This window comes from Oryctolagus cuniculus, chromosome 7, assembly GCF_964237555.1.
Source record: "Oryctolagus cuniculus chromosome 7, mOryCun1.1, whole genome shotgun sequence".
Taxonomy (NCBI): Eukaryota; Metazoa; Chordata; class Mammalia; order Lagomorpha; family Leporidae; genus Oryctolagus; species Oryctolagus cuniculus.
Window position 1 is genome coordinate 18,861,043 of NC_091438.1, and position 9,450 is coordinate 18,870,492.

The 9,450-nt window shown below is 41.7% G+C and overlaps 1 long non-coding RNA gene across 1 annotated transcript in view; it reads left to right on the top strand.

Annotated features, from left to right (window-relative positions):
• Nucleotides 1-8,915, top strand: part of LOC127493541 (uncharacterized) — a 31,432-nt gene extending 22,517 nt beyond the window's left edge. Inside the window, exons 2-3 of the long non-coding RNA XR_007923814.2 lie at nt 2,326-2,580; nt 3,213-8,915. This is a non-coding gene — a long non-coding RNA (uncharacterized lncRNA). The remainder of the gene's footprint in view (nt 1-2,325; nt 2,581-3,212) is intronic.
• Nucleotides 8,916-9,450: the final 535 nt, after the last annotated feature.

The following is a 9,450-nucleotide window of genomic DNA, read 5'->3' on the forward strand; positions in this document are numbered from 1 at the left end:
AGTGCCCGCATCCCATATGGGTGCTGGTTCTAGTCCCGGCTGCTCCTCTTCCAATATAGCTCTCTGCTATGGACTGGGAAAAAAGTAGAAAATGGCCTAAATCCTTGGGTCCCTGCACCCATGTGGGAGACCTGGAGGAAGCTCCTGGCTCCTGGCTTTGGATCGGCCTAGCTCTGGCTGTGCGGCCAACTGGAGAGTGAACCAGTGTATGCTGCAGTCTGGTCTCACCTTACTCTCCAAAGCTGGTACTGAGGTGCTCTGCACCTGGGGTCCTGAGCTGTGCACGTCCACACCCTCCATATACATCCACAGTGTCCCTCTTAATTGCTTGGAGTTTCCACAGCAGTTTTTTCTCTGCTCTTCCCTGACATTGCACACTCCCCACTTTTTGTAAGCTATCTTCCCCTAGACTAGAGCAGTAAGTTCCCTCCCTATTCTGTAATCTTGGAATCTCCCATAATTTCTTTATCTAGTCTTCAGTTACAGATGTATCATGGATTCCATATCTTGGGTATTGTGAATTGAGCTGGCATAAACATAGGGGTACAGATAACTCTTTCATGTGCTGATATCATTGCCCTTGGGTAAATTCCCAGGAGTGGGATGGCTGTGTCATATCTGCATAGAATCAGGTTTCTGTGGTATCTCCATACTGTCTTTCTCAGCGGCCGGTTTATAATCCCACCAACAGTGGATTAAGGTACCTTTTCCCCCACATCCTTGCAAGCATTTGTTGTTTATTTCTATATGAAAGCCATTCTAATGGGGGGTGGGTGGGTGAGGTGAAACCTCATTGTGATTTTGATTTGCATTTCCTTTGATGGCTAGTGATCCCGAGCATTTTTTCAAGTGTCTGTTGGCCATTTGAATATCCTCTTATAAAAAATGCCTGTTAAAGTCTTCTGCTCATATTAATGGCATTGTTTATTTTGTCATTATTCTCTAATCTCTTTATATATTCTGGATATTAATCCTTTATCAGTTGAATAGTTCGCAAATACTTTTTCCCATTCTGTTGGTTGCTTCTTCACTTTGCTGAGTGTTTCTTGTGCAGTACAGAAGCTTCCAAGTTGGATGTAATCCCACTTGTTAATTTTGACTGTCTGTGCCTATGCCAATGTCTTGTAGGGTTTTCCCAATGTTCTCTAAAGCTTGATGGTATTGGGTCAGAGATCTGTACTCCGTTTTGAGTGGCTTTTTGTTCTTCAATTTGTTAATGTTGACCCATCCCTGCGTACCAGGGATAAATCCAGCTTGGTCCAGGTCCGTGAGTTTTCTGATGTTTTATTGGATTTTCCTACTTTGTGCTCCTCTTCTTCCTCTTCCAGAATGAAGCCTCCTCCTGTGTCAGTTATTTTGGGGGCTTTTACATTAGCCACGCCTCTGGTAGCTGTGCCCGCTGTCGCGGGGTAGGGCTGGGCTGACAGCGGGGCCTGGTGCAGCAGAAGCGCCCGCTGCCGCTTCTGCTCGATGCTCGCCGGCACCGAAGCAGGCAGCTCCGCGGGTTGTTCGGAAGTCGCCGGCTTCGGCGAGGAGCCCTCTGCTGCCGCCACTGTCGGCCTACTCGGAGGACCCATAAAGTTTCCTTTAGCACTGCTTTTGCTGTATCCTGTAAGTTTGGATGTTACATTGTTGTTCTCATTCGTTTCCAGACGTTTTTTCATTTCTCTTGATTTCTGGAATGACCCAGTGTTCATTCAGGTGCACGTTGTTCTACTCCATGTGTTTACATACGTTCTAGACATTCGGAGTTGTTGAATCCCAGGTTGATTCCACTGTGGTCAGAGAAGAGGCATGGCCTGATTTTGGTTTTTTGAATTTGCCTGGACCTTATGTTGTAGCATGTGGTCTATGGTAGAGCAAGTTCCTTGCACTGGTGAGAAGCGTGCAACTGCAACTGTTGGATGAAATGTTCTGTAGGTATCTGTTAGGTCCATTTGGTCTGTAGTGACAATTAACTGTTTCCCTGCTGATTTTCTGTCGGTTTGATCTGTCCGTTGCTGAAAGTGGGGTATTGAAGTTCCCCATTGCTGTTGTATTGGAGTCTGTGTCTCTCTTTAAATCCATTAACATTTCTTTTCAATAGGCAATTACCCTGTAATTTATTGTGCATAATTTTATTAGTCACAATTACTAGATTTTCTGCCTTCCCATTCTTTTGTAATGATACCTTTCTCTACTTCTGTGTGTAGCGTGTCCTTATGTATCATTTGTTAGGCTGGGCAAGTGATGGCAAATTCTTTCAAGTTAAATTGTTTGTCTTTATTTCATTTTCATTTGTAGAAGAGGATTTTTTTAAAAAGATTTATTTTATTTATTTCAAAGACAGAAGTACAGAGAGGTAAAGACAGACAGAGAGAGGTCTTCCAGCTGCTGGTTCACTCCCCAGATGGCCACAACGGCGGAGCTGCACCAATCCGAAGTCAGGAGCCAGGAGCCTCCTCCGGGTCTCACATGTGGATGCAGGGGCCCAAAGGCTTGGACCATCTTCGTGCCTTCCCAGGACAAAGCAGAGAGCTGGACAGGAAGAGGAGCAGCCGGGACCAGAACCGGCGCCCACATGGGATGCTGGCGCCTCAGGTCAGGGCATTAACCCGCTGAGCCACAGCACCAGCCCCTGTAGAAGAGGATTTTGCTGGGTACTGTGTTATGGGTTAACAGTTTCGGGTTTTTTTTTTTTTTTTTTCACTTATAGTAGATCTTCATTCTCTCCTAGCCAGTAGGGTTTCTGATGAGAAAAACCTGTTGTCATTCTAATTAGGAATTTTTTTAAAAGATAATCTGGTATTTGTCTCTTGCACATTTTAGGATTTTTAAAGTTTTACTTTCGAATGTTTGACTAATATGTTATGAAAATATTTTCTGATTCTTTTGGGGTCTTGTATTTGGATTCCATATATTTCTCCAAATTAAGGAAATTTTCTGCTATTGTATCACTGAATAAGTCTTTTACACCATTTTGTTTTTCCATTCCTCCAGGAACTACTAGAATTTTTCTACTATTATTTCACTGAATAGGTATTCTAATCCAGTCTCTCCTTTCAAACTTTCAGAGACCCATATGTTATATCATTTGATAGTGTTCGAGATCTGTGGAATACTGTTAGCAGTATTGCTAATTCTTTTTTTTTTTTTTTTTTTTTGGTCTGACTGAGATATTTCCAAAGATTGGTCTTCTAGTCACACATTCTTTTTATTTATTTATTTGACAGGTAGAGTTAAGGACAGTGAGAGAGAGAGCCATGGAGAGAAAGGTCTTCCTTCCGTGGTTCACTCCCCTAATGGACGTTACGGCCGAGTCACATATTCTTTCTTCTGCATCACCAGGTCTGTAAGTCTTTCCACTGTATTTTGTATTTGGGAGGCAGGCAGTGTGCTCTCTGTGCATGGGGCCCGGGGCTAGGTGCGCACTCTGCCTCCCGCCTGTGCTGCAGGCTGGAGTCAAGCGTGGTCTGCAAGGTTCTCTCTGGGGCAGTATCAGCAGTGCCAGGGGTTGCCGCAGGCTCCTTTCATTTCTCAGAAGCTGGCGTCTCCTCCTGACTGCTGCATGTATGGTGCTCTGTGGGAGTGGGGGAGGGGAAGGGAGCAGGGGACTCCCTGCTCCACGCCTGGCAGGGCTGGGACCCAGTCAGCTCCCCAGGCTGCAGTCCATGTCAGGGGTGACTGTGGAATTCCTCTCAGCTGAAACTGAGCGCTGGGGAGTGCACACTCTCTTCCCACCTTGACTTGGTAAGATGGTGGCTCAGAGCTGGCAAGCTGGCTGTGCTGCACGGCTTGCTGCAGCAGTGTCTGTCTCCTCTTGTCCCGGGGAATCTTCACTGTGTTGTCACTTCTCTGCAGAAAATTTCCACCAGGCAGGCCCCTGGACATGTCCTTCCTTTGTTCTTATCCCACGCTAAAGTCAGTGTGGATCGACCCTGTTGAGTCATCTGGGATCTCCCACCTCTGTGTTCCTTTTGGTTCCTGGTCTGTGAAAGGAATAATAATAATAATAATAGTAACATGACCTCATGGAGTTGTTGTGGATGAAAATGTGTTGGCTGTGTATATGTAATGAGTTAATCTATGTGGGATACTTTGAACAGTTCCTAATGCACAGGGTATGTTTAGTAAGTGGAGCAGCCAGGACTAGAACAGGCATCCATATGGGATGCCGGCGCCTCAGGCAGAAGATTAACCTACTGCATCACAGTAGGTGATGAGTAACATCCATGGAAAGGGTATGCAGGGTGGATAGCCTGGCTACTGCTCATGGGGCACACTGCCCACTCTTGCTCTCTGTGGGTGCCCAAATCTGCTGAGTGCTGCCTTCCCCAAGAGTCTTCTGCGTTCACTTCAATCACTTTTGTGTTTCCTTTCTGGTTGTACTTTAGTCAGCTCTTTGATCCCTGAAACAGACTCTCAGGCAGAAAGGCAGAGGAGACTTTAAGCAGTGTTCTGGAACATGTACCTGATGGCACAGGGGAGGCTGCCATTGAACTGGAACCTCTGTTGGTATCCCAGACACTCTGGCAGCAATGGCCTTTGACATTGTCTCATACTGAAGCAAAGGGGCTGGGTCTTGGGGCTGCATCATATAGTTATTGGCTCTGTGCCACCTCCATAGAGGGCTTGTGAGCTTGGACCACAGAGATCCCTTGAGGGAGTGGAGTCCAGTAAAGGGCCCAGCATGAGCTTCCAACAGCCCATGTCCTCAGCATCTGGGCAAGGGAGGCATCAGCTCTGCAGTGGGGACCTGAGTGGAGTAAGTGGTGTTCACTGTGCTTAATTTAATTCATTCCTACTTAACGTGTCAGTGAATGTAAAAAGAAAAAGTCATTCCAATAAAGATGAAGTTAGGTGTCTTGGAAAGACTCACTAAAGTGAACTAATGGCTAAGGAACATGTAGCTAAAAACATTGTGCATAGGCAACTACAAACAACCAGGGAACAAATGGAAATGTCGGAAAGGACTTCTACTCACATTTTTATGATTATCTTTAATACTTGTTCCATTGGTCAGATTTGACATTTGTGTGCTGTAGTTGATTCACGTGCTTGTGGTTTATAATGAAGGATACCACGGAACTGTGCTCACCTAGCTCATGAAAAGATTGAAGATAAATGTGTGTGTTTTATTTTATATTACATATATGCAAATCGTTTGAATCATAATTTTCCTCTTTCCCAAACCTTTTATTTTCCACCCTGTGAATACAGTTCTGCAAGGACTTTTACAAGTTTCCAAGCCAGCTCAGTAAATCTACAAATCACATTTTCACTGATCAAATTACAGATGACTGTGTGGAACTGCTGGGGGGACCTGCCTACTCCCCCAGATTCCTAGAATGTGATGTCATTATGCACGGGTGAACCTCCTCTTCATCTGTGACCATGAACTTGGTGTTTCTGGAACATGGCTCGTGTAGACTGTCTCGTCTGCTTCTGCCTGGGACATGGTTCCAGGGGCAACTGGATGGTGTCCTTGTCTGGGCAACAAGGTGCAGAGCTGAGGTGCACTGTGCTCACACCACTGGATAGACACTTTCTGTCTTCACAGCTCTGTGCTTCCCTGCTCAGCAGGTGCACCGATTTTGTCACGGTCTAAGGCTGTCTCCCTCTCCCCTCCTGATCTTCTTTGATTTAAGGGTAAAGTTTTTTTTTTTTTTAATTTACTAACTCATTTATTCATTCAACGGAGTCTCTGACAGCTGGGTTCAAGTATGGGTGCAGGTGTTTGGGCTTCTGTAGTGATCAAAACAGATGCAGTTGGCAGCCTTCTGGAGTTTCTGTTAAGTGGGTGGGAAGGGGAGATGAGGCATTGCTGAGAAGGGTTGGTTATGCTCCTCCTCGTGCACAAATGCTGTGGCACAGACCAGGGCTGAGCACTTGCACCCACTTTTTTGTTGGGGTTGGTGTTAGAGACAGTAGTAGATGGAATAAAACACACCTTCCCCTGTCCCTGTCTTCCCTGTAAAGAATGGCTGTTGCTTCTTATAGCAGAAGGATTTTTGCAGATGTGATTAAATTAATGGTCTTTTTATAAATTTTATTACCTTAAAAATTTTAATATAAAAAGAACATATTTTGGGCCAGCACTGTGGCTCAGCAGGTGTTAACACCCTGGCCTGAAGCACTGGCATCCCATATGGGCACCGGTTCTAGTCCCAGCTTCTCTGCTTCTGATCTAGCCCCCTGCTATGGCCTGGGAAGGCAGTAGAAGATGGCTCAAGTCCTTGGGCCCCTGCACCCATGTGGGAGACCCAGAGGAAGCTCCTGGCTTTGGTCTGGCCTCTCCTCTCTCTGTGTAACTCTTTCAAATAAAATAAATCTAAAAAAAACCAAACCAGATTTCATGTATTTCAGAGGTACAATTCTAAGAAGATAAGCATACTTCCTCCGCTTCTTCCCTCAACCCCCCTCCTTCTTTCCAGTCTTTAAAATTTTTTTTGCAAAAACATAATTTCAGTCTACTCTATAATCACAGGCTTAATGCACCATTAATCATAATATTCAATAAGTAAAAAGTGTAAAGGCTACCGTTCCATAGGAGAATAAACTAAGGCTAAGACAATCAAACACAAAGTGTCCTTTTTTTCCTATACATTTTTTTTGGTATTCTTTCTATATTAACTACCACATACCAGAGAAAACATAGGGTATTTGTCTTTTTGGGACTAAAAATATGGTGACATTCTTCAATGTTGTGGAAGGTCTTTATTTCACCCTCATTCATAAATGAGAGCTTTGCTGGGTATAGTATTCTGGTTTGAGTTTTTTTTCTCTTAGGACTTGGAATATATCTCGTCATTCTCTCTTAGCCTGTAGGATTTCTTAAGGCTAATTGGAGATCCTCTGAAAGTAATATGGCAATTCTCTTGTGCATATTTTAGAACTTTGTCTTTGTTTTACTGTGGAGAGCTTGACTATAATGTGTCGTGGTGAAGATCTTTTATGGTCATGTCTGTTAGGAGTTCTGTTTGCTTCCTGTACTTGGATGTCCCTTCTTTCTCTTGGTAGCATCCCATAAATCTAACACTATTTTTTAGTTTTTAATTTCTTCTTCCTTTTTTTGGTCTGACTGTAAAATTTCTAGAGATTTGTCTTCTAACTTGGATATTCTTTTTTCTGCCTCACTAAGTCTGTTGTTAAGGCTTTCTGCCACATTTTTTATTTGTCTATTGAATTCTTCATTTCCAATATTTCATTTTAATTTCTTTTTAAAATCTCAAGTTTGTGGGATAAACTTTCATTCGGGTCATGTATGGATTTCTTTAGTTCATGAATTTGCTTTTGATTACTTCTAGGTAATCCTGTGATCAACTTTTTGAAATCCATATCTGGAATTGCATCAATCTCTTCATCTTCACATTCTAGTATTGAAGTGTTGTGTTCTTTTGGGGGCATCATGTTGTCTTCCTTATTCTTGTTTCTTGAATTGCTGCATTTATTGTTAAGTGTCTATGGTGATACTTGTTCTCCCCACCCCCCCACTGGCTTTTATGTTTGGACTATGCCTCCATGGCTTAGTGGAGTGTCTGCTCTTTCAGTGAATACCCAGAGGCGTGTGTCAAAAATCAAATTTAACAGATTTTTTTTTTTGAGGAACAAAATACCAAAATTTTAGGTAGAGGTAGGATTGACATTCCTGATTTGCCTCTTCCATTTTTTGTAGTTAATATTTTTTAAAATTTTACCTTAGGTGTACAAATTAATGTATTTCATATGTACAGATTTAGGAACTTAGTCATACTTTCCTCCCACTCCTCCCTCCCACTCATGCTTCCACCCTTCCTCAACCTTCCTTTCCTGGTCCTACTCTTAATTTTTACAATGATTTGCTTTTACTCTATACTGATAGGATTAACCCTACACTAAGTAAAGAGTTCAACAAATAATAAGAAAAAACCCTGTTCCTTAACAGTAGAGACAAGGGCTGTAAATAATCATCTAATCTCAAAATGTCCATTTCACTCCAGTACATTATGTTTTAGGTACTCTATTAATTATCCCTTATCAGGGAAAACATATGATGTCTGTCTTTTTGTGACTGGCTTATTTCATTAAATATAATTATTTCCAGTTGCATCCATTTTGTTGCAAAAGACAGGATTTCTTTTTTTTTTTCCTTTACAGAGGTGTAGTACTCCATAGTGTATGAACACCACGATAATTTCTTTAGTCACCAGTTGATGGACATCTAGGTTGATTCCATATCTTAGCTATTGTGAACTGAGCTGCTATAAACATGAGGGTACAGATAACTCTTTCATATGCTGATTTATTTTGGTTTGGGTAAACTCCCAGGAGTGGGATGGCTAGGTCATATGGTAGGTCTATATTCAGATTTCTGAGGTATCTCCATACTGTTTTCCACAGTGAGCTGCACCAGTTTACATTTCCACCAACAGTAGATTAGTTACCATTAGGGTACCTCACCAGCATTTATTGTTTGACTTCTGTATGAGAGCCATTCTAACTAGGGTGAGATAAAACCTCATTGTGATTTTGATTTGCATTTCTTTGAAGGCCAGTGATCCTGAGCGTTTTTTCAACTGTCTGTTGGCCATTTGAATTTTCTTTTGAAAAATGTCTGTTTAAATCCTTTGTCCATTTCTTAACTGGATTGCTTGTTTTGCTGTTGTTGAATTTGAGTTCTTTACAGATCCTGGATATTAATCCCTTGTCAGTTGCATTGTTTGCAAATATTTTTTCCCATTCTGTCAGTTGCCCCTTCATTTTGCTGAGTGTTTGTTTTGCAGTGCAGAACTTTTTCAGGTTAATGTAATCCCATTTGTCTATTTTTGCTGTGGTTGCCTATGCTTCTGCAGTTCTTTTTCAAGAAGCCCTTGCCTATGCCAATGTCCTTCAGAGTTTTCCTGTAGTAATTTGATGGTATTAGATAATATTTTGGTCCTTGATCCATTTTGAGTTGATTTTTGTATAAGGTGTAAGGTAGGGGTCTTATTTCACATCTCTGCATGCAGAGATCCATTTTATTTTTTTTAATTTATATTTTATTTTATTTTATTTAATGAACATAAATTTCCAAAGTACAGCTTATGGATTATAATAGCTCCCCCCCCTTAACTTCCCTCCCACCCACAACATTTCCTCTCCCACTCCCTCTCCCCTTCCATTCACATCAAGATTAATTTTCAATTATCTTTATATACAGAAGATCAATTTAACATATATTAAGTAAAGATTTCAACAGTTTGCACCCACACAGAAACACAAAGTGTAAAATACTATATGAGTACTAGTTACAGCATTAATTAAACACCTAAGAGTAATTGTGTATTAATTACAGAGTTCAACCAATAGTTTTAAGTAGAACATAAAAAATACTAAAAGGGTAAAGTATTAAGTTCTTTTTTTTTCTGTTTCTTTTTTGTTTGTTATATAGTTATTTTTTTATTTAATAAATGTGAATTTACAAAGTACAGCTTTTGTATTGTTGTGGCTTCC